The sequence below is a fragment of the Saccoglossus kowalevskii genome, chromosome 15 (genome assembly GCF_978046115.1).
Source record: "Saccoglossus kowalevskii chromosome 15, keSacKowa6.1, whole genome shotgun sequence".
In the NCBI taxonomy this organism is placed as follows: Eukaryota; Metazoa; Hemichordata; class Enteropneusta; family Harrimaniidae; genus Saccoglossus; species Saccoglossus kowalevskii.
In genome coordinates this window covers 22,745,942-22,760,462 of record NC_140655.1, presented here as the reverse complement: position 1 = coordinate 22,760,462, position 14,521 = coordinate 22,745,942, and the positions used below count along the sequence as shown (strand labels likewise).

The 14,521-nt window shown below is 42.0% G+C and overlaps 25 non-coding genes across 25 annotated transcripts; all 25 read left to right on the top strand.

Moving 5' to 3' along the window:
• The first annotated feature begins 172 nt into the window (after positions 1-172).
• Positions 173-254, top strand: TRNAS-GCU (transfer RNA serine (anticodon GCU)). Its single transcript has one exon. It is a non-coding gene; the product is annotated as a tRNA-Ser (tRNA).
• A 784-nt stretch (positions 255-1,038) lies between these two features.
• TRNAS-GCU (transfer RNA serine (anticodon GCU)) lies at positions 1,039-1,120 on the top strand. The gene has a single exon. It is a non-coding gene; the product is annotated as a tRNA-Ser (tRNA).
• Positions 1,121-1,902: 782 nt separating this feature from the next.
• Positions 1,903-1,984, top strand: TRNAS-GCU (transfer RNA serine (anticodon GCU)). The gene has a single exon. It is a non-coding gene; the product is annotated as a tRNA-Ser (tRNA).
• Positions 1,985-2,179: 195 nt separating this feature from the next.
• Positions 2,180-2,261, top strand: TRNAS-GCU (transfer RNA serine (anticodon GCU)). The gene has a single exon. It is a non-coding gene; the product is annotated as a tRNA-Ser (tRNA).
• A 206-nt stretch (positions 2,262-2,467) lies between these two features.
• TRNAS-GCU (transfer RNA serine (anticodon GCU)) lies at positions 2,468-2,549 on the top strand. The gene has a single exon. It is a non-coding gene; the product is annotated as a tRNA-Ser (tRNA).
• A 301-nt stretch (positions 2,550-2,850) lies between these two features.
• On the top strand, positions 2,851-2,932 carry TRNAS-GCU (transfer RNA serine (anticodon GCU)). The gene has a single exon. It is a non-coding gene; the product is annotated as a tRNA-Ser (tRNA).
• A 703-nt stretch (positions 2,933-3,635) lies between these two features.
• On the top strand, positions 3,636-3,717 carry TRNAS-GCU (transfer RNA serine (anticodon GCU)). The gene has a single exon. It is a non-coding gene; the product is annotated as a tRNA-Ser (tRNA).
• Positions 3,718-5,075: 1,358 nt separating this feature from the next.
• On the top strand, positions 5,076-5,157 carry TRNAS-GCU (transfer RNA serine (anticodon GCU)). Its single transcript has one exon. It is a non-coding gene; the product is annotated as a tRNA-Ser (tRNA).
• A 204-nt stretch (positions 5,158-5,361) lies between these two features.
• TRNAS-GCU (transfer RNA serine (anticodon GCU)) lies at positions 5,362-5,443 on the top strand. The gene has a single exon. It is a non-coding gene; the product is annotated as a tRNA-Ser (tRNA).
• Positions 5,444-5,936: 493 nt separating this feature from the next.
• TRNAS-GCU (transfer RNA serine (anticodon GCU)) lies at positions 5,937-6,018 on the top strand. The gene has a single exon. It is a non-coding gene; the product is annotated as a tRNA-Ser (tRNA).
• A 204-nt stretch (positions 6,019-6,222) lies between these two features.
• Positions 6,223-6,304, top strand: TRNAS-GCU (transfer RNA serine (anticodon GCU)). Its single transcript has one exon. It is a non-coding gene; the product is annotated as a tRNA-Ser (tRNA).
• Positions 6,305-7,083: 779 nt separating this feature from the next.
• TRNAS-GCU (transfer RNA serine (anticodon GCU)) lies at positions 7,084-7,165 on the top strand. Its single transcript has one exon. It is a non-coding gene; the product is annotated as a tRNA-Ser (tRNA).
• A 207-nt stretch (positions 7,166-7,372) lies between these two features.
• Positions 7,373-7,454, top strand: TRNAS-GCU (transfer RNA serine (anticodon GCU)). The gene has a single exon. It is a non-coding gene; the product is annotated as a tRNA-Ser (tRNA).
• Positions 7,455-7,661: 207 nt separating this feature from the next.
• On the top strand, positions 7,662-7,743 carry TRNAS-GCU (transfer RNA serine (anticodon GCU)). The gene has a single exon. It is a non-coding gene; the product is annotated as a tRNA-Ser (tRNA).
• Positions 7,744-7,947: 204 nt separating this feature from the next.
• TRNAS-GCU (transfer RNA serine (anticodon GCU)) lies at positions 7,948-8,029 on the top strand. Its single transcript has one exon. It is a non-coding gene; the product is annotated as a tRNA-Ser (tRNA).
• Positions 8,030-8,618: 589 nt separating this feature from the next.
• Positions 8,619-8,700, top strand: TRNAS-GCU (transfer RNA serine (anticodon GCU)). Its single transcript has one exon. It is a non-coding gene; the product is annotated as a tRNA-Ser (tRNA).
• Positions 8,701-9,403: 703 nt separating this feature from the next.
• On the top strand, positions 9,404-9,485 carry TRNAS-GCU (transfer RNA serine (anticodon GCU)). The gene has a single exon. It is a non-coding gene; the product is annotated as a tRNA-Ser (tRNA).
• Positions 9,486-9,978: 493 nt separating this feature from the next.
• TRNAS-GCU (transfer RNA serine (anticodon GCU)) lies at positions 9,979-10,060 on the top strand. Its single transcript has one exon. It is a non-coding gene; the product is annotated as a tRNA-Ser (tRNA).
• A 207-nt stretch (positions 10,061-10,267) lies between these two features.
• TRNAS-GCU (transfer RNA serine (anticodon GCU)) lies at positions 10,268-10,349 on the top strand. Its single transcript has one exon. It is a non-coding gene; the product is annotated as a tRNA-Ser (tRNA).
• A 204-nt stretch (positions 10,350-10,553) lies between these two features.
• On the top strand, positions 10,554-10,635 carry TRNAS-GCU (transfer RNA serine (anticodon GCU)). Its single transcript has one exon. It is a non-coding gene; the product is annotated as a tRNA-Ser (tRNA).
• Positions 10,636-11,224: 589 nt separating this feature from the next.
• Positions 11,225-11,306, top strand: TRNAS-GCU (transfer RNA serine (anticodon GCU)). Its single transcript has one exon. It is a non-coding gene; the product is annotated as a tRNA-Ser (tRNA).
• Positions 11,307-12,009: 703 nt separating this feature from the next.
• TRNAS-GCU (transfer RNA serine (anticodon GCU)) lies at positions 12,010-12,091 on the top strand. The gene has a single exon. It is a non-coding gene; the product is annotated as a tRNA-Ser (tRNA).
• Positions 12,092-13,449: 1,358 nt separating this feature from the next.
• On the top strand, positions 13,450-13,531 carry TRNAS-GCU (transfer RNA serine (anticodon GCU)). The gene has a single exon. It is a non-coding gene; the product is annotated as a tRNA-Ser (tRNA).
• Positions 13,532-13,735: 204 nt separating this feature from the next.
• TRNAS-GCU (transfer RNA serine (anticodon GCU)) lies at positions 13,736-13,817 on the top strand. Its single transcript has one exon. It is a non-coding gene; the product is annotated as a tRNA-Ser (tRNA).
• Positions 13,818-14,406: 589 nt separating this feature from the next.
• TRNAS-GCU (transfer RNA serine (anticodon GCU)) lies at positions 14,407-14,488 on the top strand. The gene has a single exon. It is a non-coding gene; the product is annotated as a tRNA-Ser (tRNA).
• The last annotated feature ends 33 nt before the right edge of the window (positions 14,489-14,521 follow it).

The window sequence follows — 14,521 nt, the reverse complement described above, 5'->3', positions numbered from 1 at the left end:
AATTACCATCATGCTTTTGCATATTTTGAATGTTGAGTAGATAACACTCATCTTGAATTACCACTTCGATCTCGATTAGCATATAATCATGTTCGCAGCATTGGTAAGTAATTTTCACATGTGGTCTAACACCTGGTCTAGCTAAATTCGTTACGCTGTGCATAAGTACGTAGACGAGGTGGCTGAGTGGTTAAGGCGATGGACTGCTAATCCATTGTGCTCTGCATGCGTGGGTTCGAATCCCATCCTCGTCGACGTGATTCTGCAGTTTTAAGTACCATTATGAAATTACCATCATTCTCTTGCAGATTTTGATTGCTGAGTTGTTAACACTCGTCCTGAATTACAATTACAATTTCGATCTCGATTATCATATAACCATGTTCGCAGCATTGATAAGTAATTTTCACATGTGGTCTAACACCTGGCCTAGCTAAATTCGTTACGCTGTCCACAATTACGTAGATGAGGTGGCCGAGTGGTTAAGGCGATGGACTGCTAATCCATTGTGCTCTGCGCGCGTGAGTTCGAATCCCATCCTCGTCGACTCAATTTCTACAGTTTTAAGTACCATAATAAAATTGCAATCATGCTCGTTGCCAGATTTTGATTGTTGAGCAGTTAACACTCGTCTTGAATTACCATTTCTATCTCGATTATCATATAACCATGTTCGCAGCTTGGTAAGTAATTTTCACATGTGGTCTAAAACCTGACCTAGCTAAATTCGTTACGCTGTGCATAAGTACGTAGACGAGGTGGCCGAGTGGGTAAGGCGATGGACTGCTAATCCATTCTGTTCTGCACGCATGGGTTCGAATCCCATCCTCGTCTACGTGATTCTACACTTTTAAGTTCCATTATGAAATTACCATCATGCTTTTGCATATTTTGAACGTTGAGTAGATAACACTCATCTTGAATTACCACTTCGATCTCGATTAGCATATAATCATGTTCGCAGCATTGGTAAGTAATTTTCACATGTGGTCTAACACCTGGTCTAGCTAAATTCGTTACGCTGTGCATAAGTACGTAGACGAGGTGGCTGAGTGGTTAAGGCGATGGACTGCTAATCCATTGTGCTCTGCACGCGTGGGTTCGAATCCCATCCTCGTCGACGTGATTCTACAGTTTTAAGTACCATTATGAAATTACCATCATTCTCTTGCAGATTTTTATTGCTGAGTTGTTAACACTCGTCCTGAATTACAATTTCGATCTCGATTATCATATAACCATGTTCGCAGCATTGATAAGTAATTTTCACATGTGGTCTAACACCTGGCCTAGCTAAATTCGTTACGCTGTCCACAATTACGTAGATGAGGTGGCCGAGTGGTTAAGGCGATGGACTGCTAATCCATTGTGCTCTGCGCGCGTGAGTTCGAATCCCATCCTCGTCGACTCAATTTCTACAGTTTTAAGTACCATAATAAAATTGCAATCATGCTCGTTGCCAGATTTTGATTGTTGAGCAGTTAACACTCGTCTTGAATTACCATTTCTATCTCGATTGTCATATAACCATGTTCGCAGCATTAGTAAGTAATTTTCACATGTGGTCTAACACCTGGCCTAGCTAAATTCGTTACGCTGTCCACAAGTACGTAGATGAGGTGGCCGAGTGTTTAAGGCGATGGACTGCTAATCCATTGTGCTCTGCATGCGTGGGTTCGAATCCCACCCTCATCGACTCAATTTCTACAGTTTTCAGTACCATAATAAAATTGCAATCATGCTCGTTGCCAGATTTTGATTGTTGAGCAGTTAACACTCGTCTTGAATTACCATTTCTATCTCGATTATCATATAACCATGTTCACAGCATTAGTAAGTAATTTTCACATGTGGTCTAACACCTGGCCTAGCTATATTCGTTACGCTGTGCATAAGTGCGTAGACGAGGTGGCCGAGTGGTTAAGGCGATGGACTGCTAATCCATTGTGTTCTGCACGCATGGGTTCGAATCCCATCCTCGTCGACGTGATTCTACACTTTTAAGTTCCATTATGAAATTACCATCATGCTTTTGAATGTTGAGTAGATAACACTCATCTTGAATTACCACTTCGATCTCGATTAGCATATAACCATGTTCGCAGCATTGATAAGTAATTTTCACATGTGGTCTAACACCTGGCCTAGCTAAATTCGTTACGCTGTCCACAAGTACGTAGATGAGGTGGCCGAGTGGTTAAGGCGATGGACTGCTAATCCATTGTGCTCTGCACGCGTGGGTTCGAATCCCATCCTTGTCGACGTGATTCTACACTTTTAAGTTCCATAATAAAATTGCAATCATGCTCCTTGCCAGATTTTGAATGTTGAGTAGATAACACTCATCTTGAATTACCACTTCGATCTCGATTAGCATATAACCATGTTCGCAGCATTGATAAGTAATTTTCACATGTGGTCTAACACCTGGCCTAGCTAAATTCGTTACGCTGTCCACAAGTACGTAGATGAGGTGGCCGAGTGGTTAAGGCGATGGACTGCTAATCCATTGTGCTCTGCACGCGTGGGTTCGAATCCCATCCTCGTCGACTCAATTTCTACAGTTTTAAGTACAATAATAAAATTGCAATCATGCTAATCCATTGTGCTCTGCACGCGTGGGTTCGAATCCCATCCTCGTCGACTCAATTTCTACAGTTTTCAGTACCATAATAAAATTGCAATCATGCTCGTTGCCAGATTTTGATTGTTGAGCAGTTAACACTCGTCTTGAATTACCATTTCTATCTCGATTATCATATAACCATGTTCGCAGCATTAGTAAGTAATTTTCACATCTGGTCTAACACCTGGCCTAGCTATATTCGTTACGCTGTGCGTAAGTGCGTAGACGAGGTGGCCGAGTGGTTAAGGCGATGGACTGCTAATCCATTGTGCTCTGCACGCGTGGGTTCGAATCCCATCCTCGTCGACTCAATTTCTACAGTTTTAAGTACCATAATAAAATTGCAATCATGCTCGTTGCCAGATTTTGATTGTTGAGCAGTTAACACTCGTCTTGAATTACCATTTCTATCTAGATTATCATATAACCATGTTCGCAGCATTGGTAAGTAATTTTCACATGTGGTCTAACACCTGGCCTAGCTAAATTCGTTACGCTGTGCATAAGTACGTAGACGAGGTGGCCGAGTGGGTAAGGCGATGGACTGCTAATCCATTCTGTTCTGCACGCATGGGTTCGAATCCCATCCTCGTTGACTTAATTTCTACAGTTTTTAAGTACCATAATAAAATTGCATTCATGTTCGCAGCATTGGTAAGTAATTTTCACATGTGGTCTAACACCTGGCCTAGCTAAATTCGTTACGCTGTGCATAAGTACGTAGACGAGGTGGCCGAGTGGGTAAGGCGTTGGACTGCTAATACATTCTGTTCTGCACGCATGGGTTCGAATCCCATCCTCGTCGACGTGATTCTACACTTTTAAGTTCCATTATGAAATTACCATCATGCTTTTGCATATTTTGAATGTTGAGTAGATAACACTCATCTTGAATTACCACTTCGATCTCGATTAGCATATAATCATGTTCGCAACATTGGTAAGTAATTTTCACATGTGGTCTAACACCTGCTCTAGCTAAATTCGTTACGCTGTGCAAATGTACGTAGACGAGGTGGCCGAGTGGTTAAGGCGATGGACTGCTAATCCATTGTGCTCTGCACGCGTGGGTTTGAATCCCATCCTCGTCGACGTGATTCTACAGTTTTAAGTACCATTATGAAATTACCATCATTCTCTTCAAGATTTTGATTGCTGAGTAGTTTACACTCGTCCTGAATTACAATTTCGATCTCGATTATCATATAACCATGTTCGCAGCATTGATAAGTAATTTTCACATGTGGTCTAACACCTGGCCTAGCTAAATTCGTTACGCTGTCCACAATTACGTAGATGAGGTGGCCGAGTGGTTAAGGCGATGGACTGCTAATCCATTGTGCTCTGCACCCGTGGGTTCGAATCCCATCCTCGTCGACTCAATTTCTACAGTTTTAAGTACCATAATAAAATTGCATTCATGTTCGTTGCCAGATTTTGATTGTTGAGCAGTAAACACTCGTCTTGAATTACCATTTCTATCTCGATTAACATATAACCATGTTCGCAGCATTAGTAAGTAATTTTCACATGTGGTCTAACACCTGGTCTAGCTAAATTCGTTACGCAGTGCATAAGTACGTAGACGTGGTGGCCTAGTGGTTAAGGCGATGGACTGCTAATCCATTGTGCTCTGCACGCGTGGGTTCGTATCCCATCCTCGTCGACTCAATTTCTACAGTTTTAAGTACCATAATAAAATTGCAATCATGCTCGTTGCCAGATTTTGATTGTTGAGCAGTTAACTCTCGTCTTGAATTACCATTTCTATCTAGATTATCATATAACCATGTTCGCAGCATTCGTAAGTAATTTTCACATGTGGTCTAACACCTGGCCTAGCTAAATTCGTTACGCTGTGCATAAGTACGTAGACGAGGTGGCCGAGTGGGTAAGGCGATGGACTGCTAATCCATTCTGTTCTGCACGCATGGGTTCGAATCCCATCCTCGTCGACTTAATTTCTACAGTTTTTAAGTACCATAATAAAATTGCAATCATGCTCGGTGCCAGATTTTGATTGTTGAGCAGTTAACACTCGTCTTGAATTACCATTTTTATCTCGATTATCATATAACCATGTTCGCAGCATTGGTAAGTAATTTTCACATGTGGTCTAACACCTGGCCTAGCTAAATTCGTTACGCTGTGCATAAGTACGTAGACGAGGTGGCCGAGTGGGTAAGGCGATGGACTGCTAATCCATTCTGTTCTGCACGCATGGGTTCGAATCCCATCCTCGTCGGCGTGATTCTACACTTTTAAGTTCCATTATAAAATTACCATCATGCTTTTGCATATTTTGAATGTTGAGTAGATAACACTCATCTTGAATTACCACTTCGATCTCGATTAGCATATAATCATGTTCGCAACATTGGTAAGTAATTTTCACATGTGGTCTAACACCTGCTCTAGCTAAATTCGTTACGCTGTGCAAATGTACGTAGACGAGGTGGCCGAGTGGTTAAGGCGATGGACTGCTAATCCATTGTGCTCTGCACGCGTGGGTTTGAATCCCATCCTCGTCGACGTGATTCTACAGTTTTAAGTACCATTATGAAATTACCATCATTCTCTTGCAGATTTTGTTTGCTGAGTAGTTAACACTCGTCCTGAATTACAATTTCGATCTCGATTATCATATAACCATGTTCGCAGCATTGATAAGTAATTTTCACATGTGGTCTAACACCTGGCCTAGCTAAATTCGTTACGCTGTCCATAATTACGTAGATGAGGTGGCCGAGTGGTTAAGGCGATGGACTGCTAATCCATTGTGCTCTGCACGCGTGGGTTCGAATCCCATCCTCGTCGACTCAATTTCTACAGTTTTAAGTACCATAATAAAATTGCAATCATGCTCGTTGCCAGATTTTGATTGTTGAGCAGTTAACACTCGTCTTGAATTACCATTTCTATCTCGATTATCATATAACCATGTTCGCAGCATTGGTAAGTAATTTTCACATGTGGTCTAACACCTGGCCTAGCTAAATTCGTTACGCTGTGCATAAGTACGTAGACGAGGTGGCCGAGTGGGTAAGGCGATGGACTGCTAATCCATTCTGTTCTGCACGCATGGGTTCGAATCCCATCCTCGTCGGCGTGATTCTACACTTTTAAGTTCCATTATAAAATTACCATCATGCTTTTGCATATTTTGAATGTTGAGTAGATAACACTCATCTTGAATTACCACTTCGATCTCGATTAGCATATAATCATGTTCGCAACATTGGTAAGTAATTTTCACATGTGGTCTAACACCTGCTCTAGCTAAATTCGTTACGCTGTGCAAATGTACGTAGACGAGGTGGCCGAGTGGTTAAGGCGATGGACTGCTAATCCATTGTGCTCTGCACGCGTGGGTTTGAATCCCATCCTCGTCGACGTGATTCTACAGTTTTAAGTACCATTATGAAATTACCATCATTCTCTTGCAGATTTTGTTTGCTGAGTAGTTAACACTCGTCCTGAATTACAATTTCGATCTCGATTATCATATAACCATGTTCGCAGCATTGATAAGTAATTTTCACATGTGGTCTAACACCTGGCCTAGCTAAATTCGTTACGCTGTCCATAATTACGTAGATGAGGTGGCCGAGTGGTTAAGGCGATGGACTGCTAATCCATTGTGCTCTGCACGCGTGGGTTCGAATCCCATCCTCGTCGACTCAATTTCTACAGTTTTAAGTACCATAATAAAATTGCAATCATGCTCGTTGCCAGATTTTGATTGTTGAGCAGTTAACACTCGTCTTGAATTACCATTTCTATCTCGATTATCATATAACCATGTTCGCAGCATTGGTAAGTAATTTTCACATGTGGTCTAACACCTGGCCTAGCTAAATTCGTTACGCTGTGCATAAGTACGTAGACGAGGTGGCCGAGTGGGTAAGGCGATGGACTGCTAATCCATTCTGTTCTGCACGCATGGGTTCGAATCCCATCCTCGTCGACGTGATTCTACACTTTTAAGTTCCATTATGAAATTACCATCATGCTTTTGCATATTTTGAATGTTGAGTAGATAACACTCATCTTGAATTACCACTTCGATCTCGATTAGCATATAGTCATGTTCGCAACATTGGTAAGTAATTTTCACATGTGGTCTAACACCTGCTCTAGCTAAATTCGTTACGCTGTGCAAATGTACGTAGACGAGATGGCCGAGTGGTTAAGGCGGTGGACTGCTAATCCATTGTGCTCTGCACGCCTGTGTACGAATCCCATCCTCGTCGACGTGATTCTACAGTTTTAAGTACCATTATGAAATTACCATCATTCTCTTGCAGATTTTGTTTGCTGAGCAGTTTACACTCGTCCTGAATTACAATTTCGATCTCGATTATCATATAACCATGTTCGCAGCATTGATAAGTAATTTTCACATGTGGTCTAACACCTGGCCTAGCTAAATTCGTTACGCTGTCCACAATTACGTAGATGAGGTGGCCGAGTGGTTAAGGCGATGGACTGCTAATCCATTGTGCTCTGCACGCGTGGGTTCGAATCCCATCCTCGTCGACTCAATTTCTACAGTTTTAAGTACCATAATAAAATTGCAATCATGCTCGTTGCCAGATTTTGATTGTTGAGCAGTTAAGACTCGTCTTGAATTACCATTTCTATCTCGATTATCATATAACCATGTTCGCAGCATTAGTAAGTAATTTTCACATGTGGTCTAACACCTGGTCTAGCTAAATTCGTTACGCCGTGCATAAGTGCGTAGACGAGGTGGCCGAGTGGTTAAGGCGATGGACTGCTAATCCATTGTGCTCTGCACGCGTGGGTTCGAATCCCATCCTCGTCGACTCAATTTCTACTGTTTTAAGTACCATAATAAAATTGCATTCATGCTCGTTGCCAGATTTTGATTGTTGAGCAGTTAACACTCGTCTTGAATTACCATTTCTATCTCGATTAACATATAACCATGTTCGCAGCATTAGTAAGTAATTTTCACATGTGGTCTAACACCTGGCCTAGCTAAATTCGTTACGCTGTGCATAAGTACGTAGACGAGGTGGCCGAGTGGTTAAGGCTATGGACTGCTAATCCATTGTGCTCTGCACGCGTGGGTTTGAATCCCATCCTCGTCGACGTTATTCTACAGTTTTAAGTACCATTATGAAATTACCATCATTCTCTTGCAGATTTTGATTGCTGAGTAGTTTACACTCGTCCTGAATTACAATTTCGATCTCGATTATCATATAACCATGTTCGCAGCATTGATAAGTAATTTTCACATGTGGTCTAACACCTGGCCTAGCTAAATTCGTTACGCTGTCCACAAGTACGTAGATGAGGTGGCCGAGTGGTTAAGGCGATGGACTGCTAATCCATTGTGCTCTGCACGCGTGGGTTCGAATCCCATCCTTGTCGACGTGATTCTACACTTTTAAGTTCCATAATAAAATTGCAATCATGCTCCTTGCCAGATTTTGAATGTTGAGTAGATAACACTCATCTTGAATTACCACTTCGATCTCGATTAGCATATAACCATGTTCGCAGCATTGATAAGTAATTTTCACATGTGGTCTAACACCTGGCCTAGCTAAATTCGTTACGCTGTCCACAAGTACGTAGATGAGGTGGCCGAGTGGTTAAGGCGATGGACTGCTAATCCATTGTGCTCTGCACGCGTGGGTTCGAATCCCATCCACGTCGACTCAATTTCTACAGTTTTAAGTACAATAATAAAATTGCAATCATGCTAATCCATTGTGCTCTGCACGCGTGGGTTCGAATCCCATCCTCGTCGACTCAATTTCTACAGTTTTCAGTACCATAATAAAATTGCAATCATGCTCGTTGCCAGATTTTGATTGTTGAGCAGTTAACACTCGTCTTGAATTACCATTTCTATCTCGATTATCATATAACCATGTTCGCAGCATTAGTAAGTAATTTTCACATCTGGTCTAACACCTGGCCTAGCTATATTCGTTACGCTGTGCGTAAGTGCGTAGACGAGGTGGCCGAGTGGTTAAGGCGATGGACTGCTAATCCATTGTGCTCTGCACGCGTGGGTTCGAATCCCATCCTCGTCGACTCAATTTCTACAGTTTTAAGTACCATAATAAAATTGCAATCATGCTCGTTGCCAGATTTTGATTGTTGAGCAGTTAACACTCGTCTTGAATTACCATTTCTATCTAGATTATCATATAACTATGTTCGCAGCATTGGTAAGTAATTTTCACATGTGGTCTAACACCTGGCCTAGCTAAATTCGTTACGCTGTGCATAAGTACGTAGACGAGGTGGCCGAGTGGGTAAGGCGATGGACTGCTAATCCATTCTGTTCTGCACGCATGGGTTCGAATCCCATCCTCGTCGACTTAATTTCTACAGTTTTTAAGTACCATAATAAAATTGCATTCATGTTCGCAGCATTGGTAAGTAATTTTCACATGTGGTCTAACACCTGGCCTAGCTAAATTCGTTACGCTGTGCATAAGTACGTAGACGAGGTGGCCGAGTGGGTAAGGCGTTGGACTGCTAATACATTCTGTTCTGCACGCATGGGTTCGAATCCCATCCTCGTCGACGTGATTCTACACTTTTAAGTTCCATTATGAAATTACCATCATGCTTTTGCATATTTTGAATGTTGAGTAGATAACACTCATCTTGAATTACCACTTCGATCTCGATTAGCATATAATCATGTTCGCAACATTGGTAAGTAATTTTCACATGTGGTCTAACACCTGCTCTAGCTAAATTCGTTACGCTGTGCAAATGTACGTAGACGAGGTGGCCGAGTGGTTAAGGCGATGGACTGCTAATCCATTGTGCTCTGCACGCGTGGGTTTGAATCCCATCCTCGTCGACGTGATTCTACAGTTTTAAGTACCATTATGAAATTACCATCATTCTCTTCAAGATTTTGATTGCTGAGTAGTTTACACTCGTCCTGAATTACAATTTCGATCTCGATTATCATATAACCATGTTCGCAGCATTGATAAGTAATTTTCACATGTGGTCTAACACCTGGCCTAGCTAAATTCGTTACGCTGTCCACAATTACGTAGATGAGGTGGCCTAGTGGTTAAGGCGATGGACTGCTAATCCATTGTGCTCTGCACCCGTGGGTTCGAATCCCATCCTAGTCGACTCAATTTCTACAGTTTTAAGTACCATAATAAAATTGCAATCATGCTCGTTGCCAGATTTTGATTGTTGAGCAGTTAAGACTCGTCTTGAATTACCATTTCTATCTCGATTATCATATAACCATGTTCGCAGCATTAGTAAGTAATTTTCACATGTGGTCTAACACCTGGTCTAGCTAAATTCGTTACGCCGTGCATAAGTGCGTAGACGAGGTGGCCGAGTGGTTAAGGCGATGGACTGCTAATCCATTGTGCTCTGCACGCGTGGGTTCGAATCCCATCCTCGTCGACTCAATTTCTACTGTTTTAAGTACCATAATAAAATTGCATTCATGCTCGTTGCCAGATTTTGATTGTTGAGCAGTTAACACTCGTCTTGAATTACCATTTCTATCTCGATTAACATATAACCATGTTCGCAGCATTAGTAAGTAATTTTCACATGTGGTCTAACACCTGGCCTAGCTAAATTCGTTACGCTGTGCATAAGTACGTAGACGAGGTGGCCGAGTGGTTAAGGCTATGGACTGCTAATCCATTGTGCTCTGCACGCGTGGGTTTGAATCCCATCCTCGTCGACGTTATTCTACAGTTTTAAGTACCATTATGAAATTACCATCATTCTCTTGCAGATTTTGATTGCTGAGTAGTTTACACTCGTCCTGAATTACAATTTCGATCTCGATTATCATATAACCATGTTCGCAGCATTGATAAGTAATTTTCACATGTGGTCTAACACCTGGCCTAGCTAAATTCGTTACGCTGTCCACAAGTACGTAGATGAGGTGGCCGAGTGGTTAAGGCGATGGACTGCTAATCCATTGTGCTCTGCACGCGTGGGTTCGAATCCCATCCTTGTCGACGTGATTCTACACTTTTAAGTTCCATAATAAAATTGCAATCATGCTCCTTGCCAGATTTTGAATGTTGAGTAGATAACACTCATCTTGAATTACCACTTCGATCTCGATTAGCATATAACCATGTTCGCAGCATTGATAAGTAATTTTCACATGTGGTCTAACACCTGGCCTAGCTAAATTCGTTACGCTGTCCACAAGTACGTAGATGAGGTGGCCGAGTGGTTAAGGCGATGGACTGCTAATCCATTGTGCTCTGCACGCGTGGGTTCGAATCCCATCCACGTCGACTCAATTTCTACAGTTTTAAGTACAATAATAAAATTGCAATCATGCTAATCCATTGTGCTCTGCACGCGTGGGTTCGAATCCCATCCTCGTCGACTCAATTTCTACAGTTTTCAGTACCATAATAAAATTGCAATCATGCTCGTTGCCAGATTTTGATTGTTGAGCAGTTAACACTCGTCTTGAATTACCATTTCTATCTCGATTATCATATAACCATGTTCGCAGCATTAGTAAGTAATTTTCACATCTGGTCTAACACCTGGCCTAGCTATATTCGTTACGCTGTGCGTAAGTGCGTAGACGAGGTGGCCGAGTGGTTAAGGCGATGGACTGCTAATCCATTGTGCTCTGCACGCGTGGGTTCGAATCCCATCCTCGTCGACTCAATTTCTACAGTTTTAAGTACCATAATAAAATTGCAATCATGCTCGTTGCCAGATTTTGATTGTTGAGCAGTTAACACTCGTCTTGAATTACCATTTCTATCTAGATTATCATATAACTATGTTCGCAGCATTGGTAAGTAATTTTCACATGTGGTCTAACACCTGGCCTAGCTAAATTCGTTACGCTGTGCATAAGTACGTAGACGAGGTGGCCGAGTGGGTAAGGCGATGGACTGCTAATCCATTCTGTTCTGCACGCATGGGTTCGAATCCCATCCTCGTCGACTTAATTTCTACAGTTTTTAAGTACCATAATAAAATTGCATTCATGTTCGCAGCATTGGTAAGTAATTTTCACATGTGGTCTAACACCTGGCCTAGCTAAATTCGTTACGCTGTGCATAAGTACGTAGACGAGGTGGCCGAGTGGGTAAGGCGTTGGACTGCTAATACATTCTGTTCTGCACGCATGGGTTCGAATCCCATCCTCGTCGACGTGATTCTACACTTTTAAGTTCCATTATGAAATTACCATCATGCTTTTGCATATTTTGAATGTTGAGTAGATAACACTCATCTTGAATTACCACTTCGATCTCGATTAGCATATAATCATGTTCGCAACATTGGTAAGTAATTTTCACATGTGGTCTAACACCTGCTCTAGCTAAATTCGTTACGCTGTGCAAATGTACGTAGACGAGGTGGCCGAGTGGTTAAGGCGATGGACTGCTAATCCATTGTGCTCTGCACGCGTGGGTTTGAATCCCATCCTCGTCGACGTGATTCTACAGTTTTAAGTACCATTATGAAATTACCATCATTCTCTTCAAGATTTTGATTGCTGAGTAGTTTACACTCGTCCTGAATTACAATTTCGATCTCGATTATCATATAACCATGTTCGCAGCATTGATAAGTAATTTTCACATGTGGTCTAACACCTGGCCTAGCTAAATTCGTTACGCTGTCCACAATTACGTAGATGAGGTGGCCTAGTGGTTAAGGCGATGGACTGCTAATCCATTGTGCTCTGCACCCGTGGGTTCGAATCCCATCCTAGTCGACTCAATTTCTACAGTTTTAAGTACCATAATAAAATTGCATTCATGTTCGTTGCCAGATTTTGATTGTTGAGCAGTAAACACTCGTCTTGAATTACCATTTCTATCTCGATTAACATATAACCATGTTCGCAGCATTAGTAAGTAATTTTCACATGTGGTCTAACACCTGGTCTAGCTAAATTCGTTACGCAGTGCATAAGTACGTAGACGTGGTGGCCTAGTGGTTAAGGCGATGGACTGCTAATCCATTGTGCTCTGCACGCGTGGGTTCGTATCCCATCCTCGTCGACTCAATTTCTACAGTTTTTAAGTACCATAATAAAATTGCAATCATGCTCGGTGCCAGATTTTGATTGTTGAGCAGTTAACACTCGTCTTGAATTACCATTTTTATCTCGATTATCATATAACCATGTTCGCAGCATTGGTAAGTAATTTTCACATGTGGTCTAACACCTGGCCTAGCTAAATTCGTTACGCTGTGCATAAGTACGTAGACGAGGTGGCCGAGTGGGTAAGGCGATGGACTGCTAATCCATTCTGTTCTGCACGCATGGGTTCGAATCCCATCCTCGTCGACGTGATTCTACACTTTTAAGTTCCATTATGAAATTACCATCATGCTTTTGCATATTTTGAATGTTGAGTAGATAACACTCGTCTTGAATTACCATTTTTATCTCGATTATCATATAACCATGTTCGCAGCATTGGTAAGTAATTTTCACATGTGGTCTAACACCTGGCCTAGCTAAATTCGTTACGCTGTCAACAATTACGTAGATGAGGTGGCCTAGTGGTTAAGGCGATGGACTGCTAATCCATTGTGCTCTGCACCCGTGGGTTCGAATCCCATCCTCGTCGACTCAATTTCTACAGTTTTAAGTACCATAATAAAATTGCATTCATGTTCGTTGCCAGATTTTGATTGTTGAGCAGTAAACACTCGTCTTGAATTACCATTTCTATCTCGATTAACATATAACCATGTTCGCAGCATTAGTAAGTAATTTTCACATGTGGTCTAACACCTGGCCTAGCTAAATTCGTTACGCTGTGCATAAGTACGTAGACGAGGTGGCCGAGTGGTTAAGGCTATGGACTGCTAATCCATTGTGCTCTGCACGCGTGGGTTTGAATCCCATCCTCGTCGACGTTATTCTACAGTTTTAAGTACCATTATGAAATTACCATCATTCTCTTGCAGATTTTGATTGCTGAGTAGTTTACACTCGTCCTGAATTACAATTTCGATCTCGATTATCATATAACCATGTTCGCAGCATTGATAAGTAATTTTCACATGTGGTCTAACACCTGGCCTAGCTAAATTCGTTACGCTGTCCACAAGTACGTAGATGAGGTGGCCGAGTGGTTAAGGCGATGGACTGCTAATCCATTGTGCTCTGCACGCGTGGGTTCGAATCCCATCCTTGTCGACGTGATTCTACACTTTTAAGTTCCATAATAAAATTGCAATCATGCTCCTTGCCAGATTTTGAATGTTGAGTAGATAACACTCATCTTGAATTACCACTTCGATCTCGATTAGCATATAACCATGTTCGCAGCATTGATAAGTAATTTTCACATGTGGTCTAACACCTGGCCTAGCTAAATTCGTTACGCTGTCCACAAGTACGTAGATGAGGTGGCCGAGTGGTTAAGGCGATGGACTGCTAATCCATTGTGCTCTGCACGCGTGGGTTCGAATCCCATCCACGTCGACTCAATTTCTACAGTTTTAAGTACAATAATAAAATTGCAATCATGCTAATCCATTGTGCTCTGCACGCGTGGGTTCGAATCCCATCCTCGTCGACTCAATTTCTACAGTTTTCAGTACCATAATAAAATTGCAATCATGCTCGTTGCCAGATTTTGATTGTTGAGCAGTTAACACTCGTCTTGAATTACCATTTCTATCTCGATTATCATATAACCATGTTCGCAGCATTAGTAAGTAATTTTCACATCTGGTCTAACACCTGGCCTAGCTATATTCGTTACGCTGTGCGTAAGTGCGTAGACGAGGTGGCCGAGTGGTTAAGGCGATGGACTGCTAATCCATTGTGCTCTGCACGCGTGGGTTCGAATCCCATCCTCGTCGACTCAATTTCTACAGTTTTAAGTACCATAATAA